This window comes from Anomaloglossus baeobatrachus, chromosome 7 (genome assembly GCF_048569485.1).
Source record: "Anomaloglossus baeobatrachus isolate aAnoBae1 chromosome 7, aAnoBae1.hap1, whole genome shotgun sequence".
Taxonomy (NCBI): domain Eukaryota; kingdom Metazoa; phylum Chordata; class Amphibia; order Anura; family Aromobatidae; genus Anomaloglossus; species Anomaloglossus baeobatrachus.
This window is the reverse complement of record NC_134359.1, coordinates 184,644,230-184,660,691: the sequence shown is the minus strand read 5'-3', so window position 1 is coordinate 184,660,691 and position 16,462 is coordinate 184,644,230. Positions and strand designations below refer to the sequence as shown.

At 45.9% G+C, this 16,462-nt stretch overlaps 1 protein-coding gene across 3 annotated transcripts in view; it reads right to left on the bottom strand.

Annotated features, from left to right (window-relative positions):
* The window catches only part of HECW2 (HECT, C2 and WW domain containing E3 ubiquitin protein ligase 2), a 453,200-nt gene that overhangs the window by 280,504 nt on the left and 156,234 nt on the right, over positions 1 to 16,462 (bottom strand). The window lies entirely within an intron of this gene.

Here is a 16,462-nt window from a genome sequence, read left to right as displayed (position 1 = left end):
TGCAGTCACACCTGCACTCTATGATTCCTGTACAGACTAGTATCTCTAGCTGTACAACACCTTAATGGTTCTTACACGGACTGGAATATCCCTAACGGCACAACTAGAAACCCACAACTCGAAACTGTCTGTCTGAAAGGCCGTCAAGTTGTTTTTCGTACCTCCTGAGGAACCAAAGGTGAGAGTACTAATGCTTTAAATCAAGATAGGGTTAGCCTGCAGAGATAGATAAGGACCCAAGATCTGGAAACATGAAACACATGTGGACAAAAGAGAAATAAATGCAAGCAAAGATAAACTAATAACAAACTGACAGAAAACAAAAGATAGGTGTTGGAAAAAGCAAATGAGAAAACACAGAGTAAACAACAGTGGTCTCTGCCTAAATCCATAGCTGCAGGGCTGGACCTCCTTAGCAGTAATCCACATAGAAATATATCCAGCAGAGAAGACTGGTATCAGGAGAGTATATGTCACGCTCCCCGTGTCCCAGCACCACTCCTTACCCACTGATCCAATCCATGTGTCCACCAGTCATGGCTGCCGCTCCCGCTCCTGCTCCCCTGAGTCATGCTCCTGGTCTCAGGAGTCTGACTTTGAGTATTGGCCTCAGGATTCTGTATAGGACCGGGCCGCGCCCACTCTCCTGGTCTTATAGGCCCAGCACACCTGCAGCAGGAAATGACATGAGGCTGTGCTGGGTATATAAGACTTGCCTTTCCATAGGGGCGTTGCCTGATCAACGTGTCCTTTAGCTTGTCTTTAGAGCTAGATGCTCAGGTCCCCTTGTGCTCTCTCCTGTGACTGTTTGTCTTTTGCTACCGGGTACCTGTGCCTGTTTCCTGCATTATCCCATAGAACTCCGTGATCCTGCTGACCCGGTTATAACCGTCCCGGCCACGTCAGTGCTCCGGCTGCCGTGTACTCTGCCACCTGGTGGCGTACTCGGTCCAGTGGATCCACCTCCTGGGCTTACCAGTCCTCTCAGCCCTGACAGATTGATCAGGCCATGGATCCCGCTGGAGCACAAACATCTGAGCTGGCCGAACTACGCCAGGAACTGGTGCAACAGCGTGACACCTTACACCGCATACTAAAGTTCCTGACGTCTGTGGACCACCGGTTGTACACATTACAGACTGCCGCCTCGTCTCGGTCCACGCAGCAAACGGCGTCCGGATCTGAACCTGCTGTCTCCGCAACCTCGCAACTTCGCCTCGCTGCTCCGCCTCGCTATGCTGGGGACCCCAAGAACTGCCGGGGGTTTTTGAACCAGTGCTCCCTGCATTTCAAGTTACTTCCTCATTTGTTTGTCTCAGACCAGGCTAAAGTGGCGTTCCTGATGTCACACTTGGAAGGCGAAGCTCTAGCCTGGATTAACCCCCTGTGGGAGAATGAGGATCCAGTGACCACTGACATCCGGGAATTCCTGCACGCTTTCCGAGGTACATTCGATGAACCCGGACGTGCCACCACGGTGACCTCTTCGCTCCTCCGGCTACGCCAAGGGACCCTGACCGTCGGCCAATACGCCATCCAGTTCCGCACGCTCGCCTCTGAGCTGGGCTGGAACAATGAGGCCTTGACGGCGGCCTTTTGGGAAGGACTCTCTGGCCGCGTCAAAGACGAGCTTGCTGGCCGTGACGTTCCACGCACCTTGGACGCCTTAATATCTTTAGCCACCCGGATTGACCTCCGTTTCCAGGAGCGAACCAAAGAGGTATTCCGGGAGAAGCTACCACCCCGTCACGCCTTGTCCCCGCAGAGGCCTACCGCTCCTTTGCCCCTGCCTTCCTGTGACATGTTCCCGGAACCCATGCAAATAGACCGGCTGAGCCAAGCCGAGCAACGCCGCGCAGAGCGACTCGCCCGGGGCCTGTGTTTCTACTGCGGAAGCGGTTCTCATCTGCTCCGCTCTTGCCCGGAGAGACCAGGTAGACCCCAAGTCCAAGGGATGGTGGGAACCGCCACCCTTGGTACCGGAATTCCTTCAGTCCCGGTTACACAGACTGTCCAGGTCACGACCGAGAAGACCCAGTTCACGGCGGAGGCTCACATTGATTCGGGAGCAGCGGCTAATTTCATCCGACAAGCTACCGTGGATCGTTATCGGATACCGGTCATCCCGCTTGCAAAACCCCTCTGGTTCGCCTCCGTGGACGGAAAACAATTATACGAACCTGTCCGGTACACCACCGAACCCGTGAGACTTTGTATTGGTACCCAGCACACTGAGACTATTGCGTTCTACGTCATCCCGAGAATGACTCCTGCGCTCCTGCTGGGTCTGCCCTGGCTGCGACTACATGACCCTGACATCAGTTGGCGCTCTGGGGCAATCTCTCGCTGGAGTCCCTCGTGCCATGATACCTGCCTACAGCCTGTTGCTCGGTCCCTGTCACCTGACCCTATCATGGCACAAGAAGAGGAGAATCTGACGCAGTCCAGCGGTGTACCACAGCTCCTGGCACTTGTGCCTGTGGTGCCACCAGAACCGGAAGTGACGGCGCTCTCCAGCGTCGTTCCACCGTCCCTGACGATTGAGACTCTGATGCCAACGGCTGCCGGGGATGAGTCCCTGTCCTGTGCCCGGTCCGAGACGCCCGGGCCGGTTGTCCTCGCTGCCAGTCCTGTTTCTGACGGTCCTCCTCTTCCCGTTGCCCCCGTTGCCACTGCTGGGAGATCGGCTACGCGCCGTGCAGCTAAGAAGGCGGTACGGGGTCAGCGGTCCTTCCCCGCCTTTGCGTTGGGTCCCGATCCGGTGTCTCGATCCGGGGTGCCCCTGGGGTTCTGTGCTCGGAGGGGGGGGCTTAGAGGGGGGGGTACTGTCACGCTCCCCGTGTCCCAGCACCACTCCTTACCCACTGATCCAATCCATGTGTCCACCAGTCATGGCTGCCGCTCCCGCTCCTGCTCCCCTGAGTCATGCTCCTGGTCTCAGGAGTCTGACTTTGAGTATTGGCCTCAGGATTCTGTATAGGACCGGGCCGCGCCCACTCTCCTGGTCTTATAGGCCCAGCACACCTGCAGCAGGAAATGACATGAGGCTGTGCTGGGTATATAAGACTTGCCTTTCCATAGGGGCGTTGCCTGATCAACGTGTCCTTTAGCTTGTCTTTAGAGCTAGATGCTCAGGTCCCCTTGTGCTCTCTCCTGTGACTGTTTGTCTTTTGCTACCGGGTACCTGTGCCTGTTTCCTGCATTATCCCATAGAACTCCGTGATCCTGCTGACCCGGTTATAACCGTCCCGGCCACGTCAGTGCTCCGGCTGCCGTGTACTCTGCCACCTGGTGGCGTACTCGGTCCAGTGGATCCATCTCCTGGGCTTACCAGTCCTCTCAGCCCTGACAGTATATAAAACTCCACCCAGGTTGTAATAGGACAGAACAAATGAGCAAGTGAAAACACCTAATAACCGCAAACCAAAAATAAAGAAGGAAATGTAAAAGAGCATCAGAATATGGACAGGGACTGACCAGGCTGTGGGTCAGCAGGGAAAGAAACTGACCAAAGGAGAACAAGGTCACCGAATCAAGTCCCGAACCTGAGGCATGATAATACGTGATGTTATGTAAAATTAAGTGCCAAGCATATCTTACCTTATTTGCTTCCATTTGTGGGGTTTATCACTTCCAGACTCTCGTAGGGGGCCAATGAAATTAGGACCTGACTTCGCCAATGGTACTGTAAGTTTAATATTCTTGGGTGACAACCAAACCTTATCACCTAGATTTAATGTAGGACCAGTCAAATGTCTTCTATCAGCCTTCAATTTTTGTCAAATCTGAGCATCTCAAATATCGTTTTGAATCTTATTGAAGATGTCACCTACTCAATTTGTGTGTAGCACCCCTCACCCCGACATTCAGAATTAATCCTAGAACATTCACCAAAATAGGGATTAAAATCATCATACATATGGATTCGAACCATGTAGTCTGTCCTCTGTTGTCAGCTTCTCTGTCTGCCAGACCACAGCAGGTACACCTTTTTTTCCAGGTGTTTAGTTTTATTATTGATAGACAACCACCCAAAGAGCCTGATAATAGTTCTCTGCTTGGCCATGATCCCTGGATGCCCACTCAAGACTGAATCACAAAACAAAACAACTGGCCTTTACGGATCTCCGCTTTCAAGTCTGAAGATACCACAGAAATCACAATGCCTAAACGGAGAATGGAGGATGGAGGTTCTGGAGAAGAAACTGAATTAAAGCTGCATGGTAATGAGTCAGACTTCCCAGTCTTAGACTCTAGCCTGAAAGTGATAGAAAAATTGACCTAGCGAAAATCAAGGACTATCTGGCCTATCTAGGAGTTAGGGGTACTTTACACGCTGCGACATCGCTAGCATCGGATAGCGATCCAGCGCGATAGTACCCGCCCCCGTCGCACATGCGATATGTGTTGATTGCTGCCGTAGCGAACATTATCGCTACGGCAGCTTCACACGCACATACCTGCTCGGCGACGTCGCTGTGACTGCCGAACAATCCCTCCTTCAAGGGGGAGGTGCGTTCGGCGTCACAGCGACGTCACCACGACGTCACTAAGCGGCCGGCCAATATTAGCGGAGGGGCGGAGATGAGCGGGGTATAACATCCCGCCCACCTTCTCCCTTCTGCATTGCCATCGGGACGCAGGTAAGGAGATGTCTGTCGTTCCTGCGGCTTCACACACAGCGATGTGTGGAGCTGCAGGAACGACAAACAACATCGTACCTGCGGTCGATCCGACCTGATGGAAATGAACGACGTTACACAGATCAGCGAGATTGTACGCTTCTGTGCTCGTTCATTGTTACACTTAGGATTTACACGTTGAGAAGTCGCTACCCGCGCCGGATGTGCGTCACTACTGACGTAACCCCGACGATATAGTGGTAGCAATGTCGCAACATGTAAAGTACACCTTAGTCATTTAGCTGATTCAATATAAGCTAAATTCATATGGTCGGTGACCAAAGTAACTTGATGAACTGCTCTCCATTCCTCAAACGCTAATTTAACAGCTACTAGCTCAAGATTCCCTGCAACATAATTTCTTTCAGCAGACAAATAAAAAAAAAATGCACATGGCATCCACAGCCACAATCAAAGGTTCTTGGTGATCAGGTTAGATTAAAACAGTAGGTGACATAAAACGATTTTTCAATTTTTTAAAAGCCCTATTAGCATCTGGTGACCAACCCTTCAGGTCTGGCCCCTTACGTATGATGTCAGTAAGAGGTTTAACAATCTGAGAAAAACCTCTAATGAATTTCCTATACTAATTGTCAAATCCTAGAATATATTGCAATGCCTTCAGATCACGCAGGATCCATCTTAAACCCATTGGCTGAAAAAATGAACCCTAAGAATGTAATTTCCTGAACAGAAAAAAAAATTCTCAACTTTACCAAACAAAGAATTCTACCTCAATCTTTATAATACTACTTAGACATGTTCCTGGTGAGAATCCAAATCAAGTCAAAAATTAAAATGTCATCAAGGTAAACCACAATAAATTGGTCAATGCAATAAAAAAAGATATTCATAAAGGTTTGAAAAACTGGTTAACTCAAAAGGCACGACCAGATATTCAAATTGATGCTCAGATCTAAGAAATGCCTTTATCCACTCATCACTGTCATTGATGAATATCAAATTTTACAAATCTCTAAGGTCTAGCATAGAAAACTATTTAGCCCCTGTAAGCTAAATATAAAGGTCAGGAATGAGTGGAAGTGGGTATGTATTCTTACCCGTCACATTTTGACAGAGCAATTCAAGGGGTTAACAGGTGCAGGTGGATCACGGATCATTCCGCGCCTGAGAGGCACATGTCTGCTCTTCAAATCAGCAGACATTTCCGGGGATTGCCGATGGCTCACTGCAGCAGTGGATATGCCACCTGCACATGCATACTATGCAGTTAGTGGTGATCACTCCTTCATGATTTAGGACGTACCGTTACATGCTAGGTTGTGTAGGGGTTAAACTGTCTTTTTCACCTGAAAAAAAAATAACCCAGGAGGGGCCACTTCAGGTTCAGGAGAGTCCAACTACACATCAGCGGGGAAGATATCAAGGGAGCGTTCAGAAAACTAAAAACCCTGCAAATGCGACTCGGGATTTCAATATTTTATAGTCAGATTCTGAATTATTTGCGTTACATATGCCACCTGATCACAAAGTATGTGAACTCGATCCATGCTGACAAAAAAAGAAAAAAAAACCCCAAAACATAAGGGCCAGTAACGTAACGCTAGTCACTACTCAAAGGCTAGCCGCAAGAATGGGTAGTCAAGAGGTCTGCGCTCAAATACCAAGAGCGCTCGTAATAACCAAAAGGGGTAAGACAAAGGTGTAGTCGGGTCACTGTTCGAGGTCAAAATTTCAGGAAGGTGGAGAAGAAAGACAAAGAGGCTAGGCGAAGGGGTAATCAGAAGTGAAGTAAGAGGTCAGGCAACAACAAATCAGATACTGGGCATGGGAACAAGGTAAGCAGACACCACTGAGCTTAAAACTACAACTGGCAGTTATATGACATCTGCCAGACAGCTAAATAGCCACGTAATCACACTAAAGGACACCACCTGGAGGACGCCCAGCAGCCTCAGTCCATGATAAGGCTGCAAAGCAATCCTCTACTTGCATAGAAACGGCCCAGCCCACTAAATTTCCAGATTTGCATCATATGCTGAATGCTGTGTGCATGTGCATTGTAAGACAGCATTAATCTGTGGGTGGAGTTAACGCGCAATGCGCTTCCTTCTCACAGATGAAGAGAGGAGTGGTAGCTCCAGCATCCCCCAGTGCTATGTGAGCCCCCAGTAATGTGTATGCCCCCCAAGTAATGTGTATGCATCCCCAGTAATGTGTATGCCCCCTAGTAATATGTATGCCCCCCCAGTAATGTGTATGCCCCCCACTGGCCCAATTAATGTTTATGCCCCTCCAGTATTGTGTATCCGCCCACAGTAATGTGTATACCCCCAGTAATGTGTATGCCCCCCTAGTAATGTGTATGCATCCACAGTAATGTGTAGGCCCCCCCAGTATTGTGTATGCCCCCCAGTAATGTGTATGACCCCAGTGATATCTATTCCCTCACTGATATCTATGTCCCCACTGATGTCTATGCCCTTAGGAATGTCTATGCCGTCCAATGATGTCTATTCCCTACAGTGATATTTATACCCCCAGTGATGTATATGCCCCCCAGTGATGTCTACGCCCCAGCCCCTCCTGTGATGTATTTGCCACCCAGTCCCTCCTGTGATGTATATACTGTAGCCCCTTCATCTCCGGTTATGTATACACAGCAGTCTCAGTGTAAACAGAGCAGAGTCGTGTCTCCTAGCAAGTGATACTGCCAAGCCATAACATACAGTTAGGTCCAGAAATATTTGGACAGTGACACAAGTTTTGTTATTTTAGCTGTTTACAAAAACATGTTCAGAAATACAATTATATATATAATATGGGCTGAAAGTGCACACTCCCAGCTGCAATATGAGAGTTTTCACATCCAAATCGGAGAAAGGGTTTAGGAATCATAGCTCTGTAATGCATAGCCTCCTCTTTTTCAAGGGACCAAAAGTAATTGGACAAGGGACTCTAAGGGCTGCAATTAACTCTGAAGGCGTCTCCCTCGTTAACCTGTAATCAATGAAGTAGTTAAAAGGTCTGGGGTTGATTACAGGTGTGTGGTTTTGCATTTGGAAGCTGTTGCTGTGACCAGACAACATGCGGTCTAAGGAACTCTCAATTGAGGTGAAGCAGAACATCCTGAGGCTGAAAAAATCCATCACAGAGATAGCAGACATGCTTGGAGTAGCAAAATCAACAGTCGGGTACATTCTGAGAAAAAAGGAATTGACTGGTGAGCTTGGGAACTCAAAAAGGCCTGGGCGTCCACGGATGACAACAGTGGTGGATGATCGCCGCATACTTTCTTTGGTGAAGAAGAACCCGTTCACAACATCAACTGAAGTCCAGAACACTCTCAGTGAAGTAGGTGTATCTGTCTCTAAGTCAACAGTAAAGAGAAGACTTCATGAAAGTAAATACAAAGGGTTCACATCTAGATGCAAACCATTCATCAATTCCAAAAATAGACAGGCCAGAGTTAAATTTGCTGAAAAACACCTCATGAAGCCAGCTCAGTTCTGGAAAAGTATTCTATGGACAGATGAGACAAAGATCAACCTGTACCAGAATGATGGGAAGAAAAAAGTTTGGAGAAGAAAGGGAACGGCACATGATCCAAGGCACACCACATCCTCTGTAAAACATGGTGGAGGCAACGTGATGGCATGGGCATGCATGGCTTTCAATGGCACTGGGTCACTTGTGTTTATTGATGACATAACAGCAGACAAGAGTAGCCGGATGAATTCTGAAGTGTACCGGGATATACATTCATCCCAGATTCAGCCAAATGCCGCAAAGTTGATCGGACGGCGCTTCATAGTACAGATGGACAATGACCCCAAACATACAGCCAAAGCTACCCAGGAGTTCATGAGTGCAAAAAGTGGAACATTCTGCAATGGCCAAGTCAATCACCAGATCTTAACCCAATTGAGCATGCATTTCACTTGCTCAAATCCAGACTTAAGACGGAAAGACCCACAAACAAGCAAGACCTGAAGGCTGCGGCTGTAAAGGCCTGGCAAAGCATTAAGAAGGAGGAAACCCAGCGTTTGGTGATGTCCATGGGTTCCAGACTTAAGGCAGTGATTGCCTCCAAAGGATTCGCAACAAAATATTGAAATTAAAAATATTTTGTTTGGGTTTGGTTTATTTGTCCAATTACTTTTGACCTCCTAAAATGTGGAGTGTTTGTAAAGAAATGTGTACAATTCCTACAATTTCTATCAGATATTTTTGTTCAAACCTTCAAATTAAACGTTACAATCTGCACTTGAATTCTGTTGTAGAGGTTTCATTTCAAATCCAATGTGGTGGCATGCAGAGCCCAACTCGCGAAAATTGTGTCACTGTCCAAATATTTCTGGACCTAACTGTATACCTGGCATCCCATTCATACCAAAACGGCATATTCAAAAGTTTGGACAACTTCAAAATTAATTTAGTCTACCACGTACATCCTTCTACCAATATTTGCATTTAAGAATGTGGTTTAAGAATGTGGTTAAGACATAGATAGATTCATCTAAAATTATAGAACAGAACTGTGCAATTACAGACCTGCTAGTCTCCGACTATTCCAAAGGCACAACCTCTATGACATACAAATCACTCCTATCAATATACATAAATAAATCGCCCTAGCAGATTAGAACTAAGGCTGGAAACACACTTATGAGTGTAAAATCGTTCCGAGTTGCATGATAACAAGTCGGCCGATTTTAGTTCACTAGTCATCAGTGTGCTGTCAGTGTGCAATCAGTTTTTACCCTCAGCAGCTGCTACTCATGTAATGTTATGTACAGGAGCATTTACATTGTTCTCTGCTACATGCGTGAAATCTATTGTGAAAAACGCATGTCACTAGGATGGTCTGTATGCACCCATAGACTTGCATTGGAGAGACTCGTGTGAGAAACTCACCAAAACGCAGCATGCTGCGATTTTTTTTCTCAGTCCGATTTGGACTGAGAAAAAAATAGCAGATCGGCACTGCCTCATTGATTAACATGTGTCCGAGTGCAATACGAGAATTTCTCGCATTGCACTCGTGCGAGATAATCGCAAGTGAGAAGTCGGACTTAGTGGGAAAGTAGCTTGAGTCCTATGATGCATGATCAATGGACTGACTTGTTAGAACAGACTCCTGGGTTATCTGTATCAGAAAGTCCTAGATTATTGCAATTGTTTCTTCTACATAGAGTATATAGGACACCAAGCTCTTTATGCGATAAAGGGACTAGATCTGAGGTGCTCTGCCCTAGGTACGGACAGGATGATACGCATCTTATGCATATGATGTGGGAGTGTGGAAACATTGAGGGATACTGGAGCGATACATTAAAGGGTACTTTACACGCTGCAATCTCGCTAGCCAGATCACCACCGTCGATTGTGCGTCACGGGCACATCGCTGCCCGTGGCGCACAACATCGCTAACACCCGTCACATGAACTTACCTGCCTAGCGACGTCGCTGTGACCTTTCTAAGGGGACGGTTCGTTCGGCGTCATAGCAACGTCACTAAGCGGCCGCCCAATAGAAGCGGAGGGGCGGAGATGAGCGGGACGTAACATCCCGCCCACCTCCTTCCTTCCTCATTACCGGCGGCCGCAGGTAAGGAGATGTTCCCCGTTCCTGTGGTGTCACACATAGCGATGTGTGATGCTGCAGGAATGAGGCACAACCTCGTTACTGCACATACAACGATTTTTGGTAAATAAATGACCTCTCCAAAACCAACGAGTTTTAACCTCTTTTGCGATCGTTGAAGGTCGCTCGTACATGTCACACACTGCAATGTCGCTAACGACGCCGGATGTGCGTCACAAACACCGTGACCCCGACGATATATCGTTAGCGATGTCGCAGCGTGTAAATGGCCCTTAAGTCTTATACAACAACTGGGCCCACGTATTTGTTTCCTAGGTGTTTTGGAGGGGGGAGGCTGTCTGGATTCTCCGATTGCTTGGGTGTTACACGAGTGCTATATCAAGCAAGAAAAACATTAGCATATCACTGGTTGGATTCTGCTTCCCCACCGGTTAACAAACTCAAAAGCAAAATCAATAACACAGTTTGTATGGAAAGGAATGTTTACTTAAAAGAGAAATGCCTTACACAAGTTTCACAAACTCTGGAAGGGATGGATAGACACTCTCCACACTGTCCACACCTACCATTTCCTCAGATCTAAGGCTAGGTTCGCACACTGCGTCTTTTTGACGCTGCGTTTTTGGCCGCTAAAAATGCACAAAAACGCACCTGCGTCGAAAAAACGCATAAAAAAAGCATGCGTTTTTGCCGCGATTTGGTGCGTTTTTGGCTGCGTTTTTGATCTCTGCGTTTTGCTGCGTTTTTCCAATGCATTGCATGGGGGGAAAACGCAGAAAAACGCTGGAAAGAACTGACATTTCCATTTTTTTTTTTAACTCAAAAACGCAGGTAAAAAAAGTAAAAAAAACAGATGTGTGCGGACAGCAAAAATGAAAACTCATAGACTTTGCTGGGGAAGCAAAGTCCTGCAGTTTTGAGGCCAAAAACGCACCCGAAAAACGCGCAAAAACGCCGCGAAAAACGCACTGTGCGCACATAGCCTTGGTTGTAGTCCCAGGTAGAAACGTCTCAAGGTCAGCAATGTGGACCTATTCGAGATAAATCCAATTTGATCTTCATATATTACAGAAGCAATCATTTTAGTCAGCCTGTTAGTGAGTAATTTCACATCTACTGAGAGGAGGAAGATGAGATGAGCCTATATGATTCCGATGCAGTAGGGTCCTTTCCAGGCTTTACGATTAGTACAATTGTGGCCTCTGTCATAGATGCTGGGAGAAACCCATCTTTCTCTGTCTTTCTGAACATAGGCAATAATTTAGGCAACATCAGAGGCTGATATGCCTTATAAAATTCTCCTGGCAGCCCATCCACTCCAGGGGCCTTCTCATTCTGGGTTTGACTCAATGCCTCTTTTAGTTCTTCCAAGGTAATGTCAGCATTTAATATATCTCTGTCTTCGTAAATTAGTCCAGGTAAGGCCTAAGACACACGGCGAGAAAAACGGTGCGAGTTGAGTGAGATAAAACATCGCATTTCACTCGGACCAATATTAGCCTGCTTGTCGGCGCACATGTGCGATTATTTTCTCAGCCCTAATCGGACCAAGAAAACAATTGCAGCATGCTGCGATTGTAATGCGAGACTCTTTCTCTCGCACCCATTCAAGTGTATGGGGAGAGGGAAAAATCGCACTGCACTCGCGGTACACTGGTGTACTGCGAGTGAACTGCGAGAATGGCAATAGCCGGCTACAGAGGAGAGAGGGAGAGAAATCCCTCCCTCCTCTCCTCAGAGCCGGCTCACCCCCGGCAGCTGAGGTCCGCTCGCAGTGTCTGACCTCAGTCGCAGGGACACTAGCATGACACTCGGCTCTGCTGTACTGCCAATGAGAGCCGAGTGTCAAGCGAGGGGATCGCAGTAATCCCCGTGTGGCCCCAGCCTAAGGGAATATTACACAAAAACTCAGCTATCTGCTCCTAATATTCTTAAATTTAAGAGCATCTAAATGAGACTAGTAATTATTGTACATAATGCCCTTATAACCCTTATAACCTCTCTCTATCCCTCATCCTCTCCCCATTGTCCAGTACTAAGTTATTGATGTATGGTATTCCTCCATACGCTTTGACTGTGGTAGCTAGAAGGTGTCCCACTCCTTCATAAAAAAACTTTTGTTTAACAAAGAACCGTTTGTTACTAGTCAGTGAAATTAAATTCCTCCAAAGACCTTTTTTTTGTGTCTATTGGGTTCATTACCATCTTAGCTTCTGCACTCATAAGGGTTTGCGTCAAACATTGAATATGTTCTCTAGTTTTAGCTTTCCGGGTAGATATTTCTTTAATATACAAACCACGAACAAAGGTCTTCATGGCATCACCCACTATTTGTTTAGGGGCCAATCCCTCCTTTATTTCAAAATATTCCTAAATATGTGTATGGAAGTTATTAGTTATCCTATTAGTTGGAACCAGGAGGGATTTAATCGCCACAAGGTTTTCGTAACCCGATCTGAATCTCGCATCAAGAGACGGACATACTCCTGGCTAGATAGTTGATACCAGAAAAGTGCATCAACATTTGGGAGTTTCCTATAGCCAAATCAATGTGTGAGAGTGACTTATGACAACTTGAGAAGCAGGAAAATGTACATGTTTTAGGATTTTTAAGGCGCCAAAGACCTAGGTACCCTATTTCATCTCATACTCTATGAAGGGCTGTCAGGGAAGTCATCTCAGGAATAGTACCAGAGTGCAATTTATCCCATTGGGGTTGTAAGTAATTATTAAAATCTCCCACCAGTTCCCCACATCTTTTTTCCCTTGCAAACATTGCTGGTTTTGATCTCTAAGGCTGATGACCAGCTTCTAACGAAGGTCTTCTGTCAATTTATTTGGGGTTCAGAATGGGGTTACAGAATTAGCATTTTTAAGCTGCTACAAACAAAATCTTTGGGTGGCCGTAATTTTCCGAATGTACGTCTTTACAGTATAGCGGCCCTCTTTCGACACTCACTGGATTGGATCAGTGCTTCCTTTTGTTTCACTCCAAGAGATGAGGCTATGTCTGATCCTTTTAGTCTCCTGCCTTTGCTCCATTTACGACCAGTTGATGTTCCCATAGTGGTTAAAGAGAACCCCTTATTATGGTCAGTTGTTTTGGGTTGGCGCCTAGCAAGATGACTTGGTGGACTTGACCCTCACACCTCAGTTCTTCTTCCTTTCTGTGGTAATCCCTACTTTTTGCTGGGTAGGCCACCTCATATTTACCATGTGCTTGGGAATAATGGTTGTCGTTTAGTCTGTGATCTGTAGTCAGATAAACAACGTCCTCTTACTTCAGAAGACATTGCTATCAAGCATCCAGTGCTGGTGGGCGATAACTTTACTTACTTCCAGATCAGGCATTATGTAAACTCGGTGTTACGGGCTATCCCAGAAGACATTAGAGAGCACCCCTTAAATTTAATCTCCATTAGAGCCCACCTAGGGACTTGCTCCCTGAGTCTTATATATAAGTTTCTTAAGCCTTCTATCTAGTGGTCGGAATCTTCGCCAAGCCCGGAAAAATGGGTGTCTCAGCTAACTGACCGTCCGGTAAAGGTTCTCTTGCAAGTCACGTTATGTATTATATCCATGTTACCATACGATAGTTACAAAACCATGGCTCTCATGATTTTTCATAGAGCATATATTTCCCCAGGTATTAAATCTAAAATGTCCCCATCCGGTTTCCATCCCTGCCCTAAATGCATGCACTCACTGGCAGACATTTTTCACTGCCTATGGGGTTGCCCGAAGATACAGGAGGTCTTATGTGCACTCTCACAACACCTTACTAATACCTTTGATCTTTCCAATTCTTTGTCTCCCGGAGTGGGCCATCTTCAGTATTCTTCCCCAGAACCAGTCCCTACTCTTAGTTTGATTAGTACGAAGGTGGCCTTCTTCTTCAAAATGGACTGGATAGAGTCCTTACTCAACAAAGAAAAACTCACTAACCGCTTCTTTCTTACATGGACTTCCTTTAGTAACGCCCAACCACTATCCACCCGCGAAGCGGTGCATGATTGTTTCCAGTTTACGGATTGGTATATGAGGGAGCTAATTACTGGCAGAGTACCTGTTAGGCTTGTGTAATGTAAGGTTTTGTCATAAGGGTTCTTTTTTCTCTGTGTGTGTCCAAGGGAAGGGGGGATGTTTTGGGAGGCTCTCCCAGTTTTGTTGACTTACAAAAATGTACAGTTTTATCTCTTTTTGGATTGTTTTATTATTAACATACTGTATTTTCCTTTGTCTCTTTTTTATTCTATCCCAGATATGTACATTTATTTTGGTTTTTTTTTCAATAAAAACGGTTTAAAAAAATAAATAAATAAAAAATCTCCCAAGAGAAGGGTAGGTAATATAGGGAGGGAATCGATGAAGACAAATATGAGTTTTAGTGGTTCTCCCAAGTAGGGCGGTGGTATGTATATTACCACTAAAATGCATTGGATACCATAGATAGAACAAAAAATGCAAAAATATTTACCATCTGGATCAATGGAGGACTTAATACAAGAAAATGGGATTGAATTATGAACAAGGACACTCACTCCCCTGGAATGTGTAGAATATAACAAATAATATTCCTGCGCAATCAAACATCTGTGCATATGTTTTTCCAATATACAGTATATAGCTGGGAGGAATTGGTTCAGATATGTAAATACAGTACATCTTTTAGTTCCTCTCGTAGGCCCCTTACGTTCCAGGCCAAGATATTTATTATCGACGCCATGCTATCTGTTGCAAGTATGTGAATAGGCAATTTCTCAGTAATGTAAAGGTATGGATGTTCAAACATTGAACTCTCGTAGTAAATGGAGCAAACGAAACAGCAATTATGTGACCAACATAAACAATGAAACCAACACATCATAACTGACATTCCTCTCAGGCAGAGAGAAGTGGGGCGGCTTAATGGCTAAAACCTTCTTAGGAACTAAGTAAACAAAAATTGCTTCAGTGCAGACGTGTGGGTAAAAAATAAAAAATCCTGCTCATCATCTAATTCCAGGCAACAAGCAAAAGAAGAAAAATCTATATGCACCACCAGCAGACCAGCTAAATGTAAAACTAAACCGTATTAAATTTAGATATCATAATTTACCCTTGTGCACATCTCTCTCATCGGTGTTGAGCCACAACAGGGCAGTTTTGGGAGAATCAAAGAAGTAGGTGTTACCCTTATCAACAACTCGTAGTTTAACTGAGAGAATATGGTACTTGAAGATTCCTCAGGCACTTTTTGATTTCAAGGAATTGTGCTGTTTTCCTTTGTACTTCATGTGAGAAATCCTGGAATATGGGGACCTTGTTGCTATCGATGGAGAGTTCCTTAAAATCTCTAGCCTTTCTAAGAATAGAGTCCCTGTCCTTAAAATGCAGCAATTTTAAGAGGATGGGCTGCAGAGGGGCGCCAGGTGGAGGAGGACGATTAGGGACTCTGTGTGCCCTTTCTATTGTAAAGAACGGTGTGAGACAGTGGCTTTTCCTAGGGCCTTCATTAACCAAGTTTCAAAAAAATTAGTTGGATTTCTGCCTTCCGTTTTTTTCAGGGATTTCCACTATACACAAGTCACTCCTGCGAGACCGATTTTCAAGGTTATCTACTTTATTTATTAGAGCGATACGTTATGTATGGCTTTATCCGGATCATGAGTCAGTAGGGGTAGTTTATCTTCAGCTAAGCCCAGATACCTTTCCAATTCTCCCACATTTTCATCAACTATATGTAGCTCCTGTCTTAAGGTACCGTCACACATAACGAGATCGCTAGCGAGATCGCTGCTGAGTCACGGTTTCTGTGATGCAGTAGCGATCTCGTTAGCGATCTCGTTATGTGTGACATCTACCAGCGATCAGGCCCCTGCTGTGAGATCGCTAGTCGTTGCAGAATGGTCCAGGCCATTTTCTTCAAAGGCGATGTCCTGCTGGGCAGGACACATCACTATGTTTGACACTATGTGACAGGGTCACAGTGACTGCTGAGATCGTTATACAAGTCACTACTGCGACCTGTATCGTTCCTGCATCGTTGGTAAGGTCTGACTGTGTGACATCTCACCAGCGACCTCCCAGCGACTTACCAGCAATCCCTATCAGGTCGCATCATTTTCGGGATCGCTGGTAAGTCGCTAAATGTGACGGGGGCTTTAGGCAGGATATATCCACTTTCATTTCTCCCATTTGTGTATTCACGGCATTTAAGATAACATTGCAAG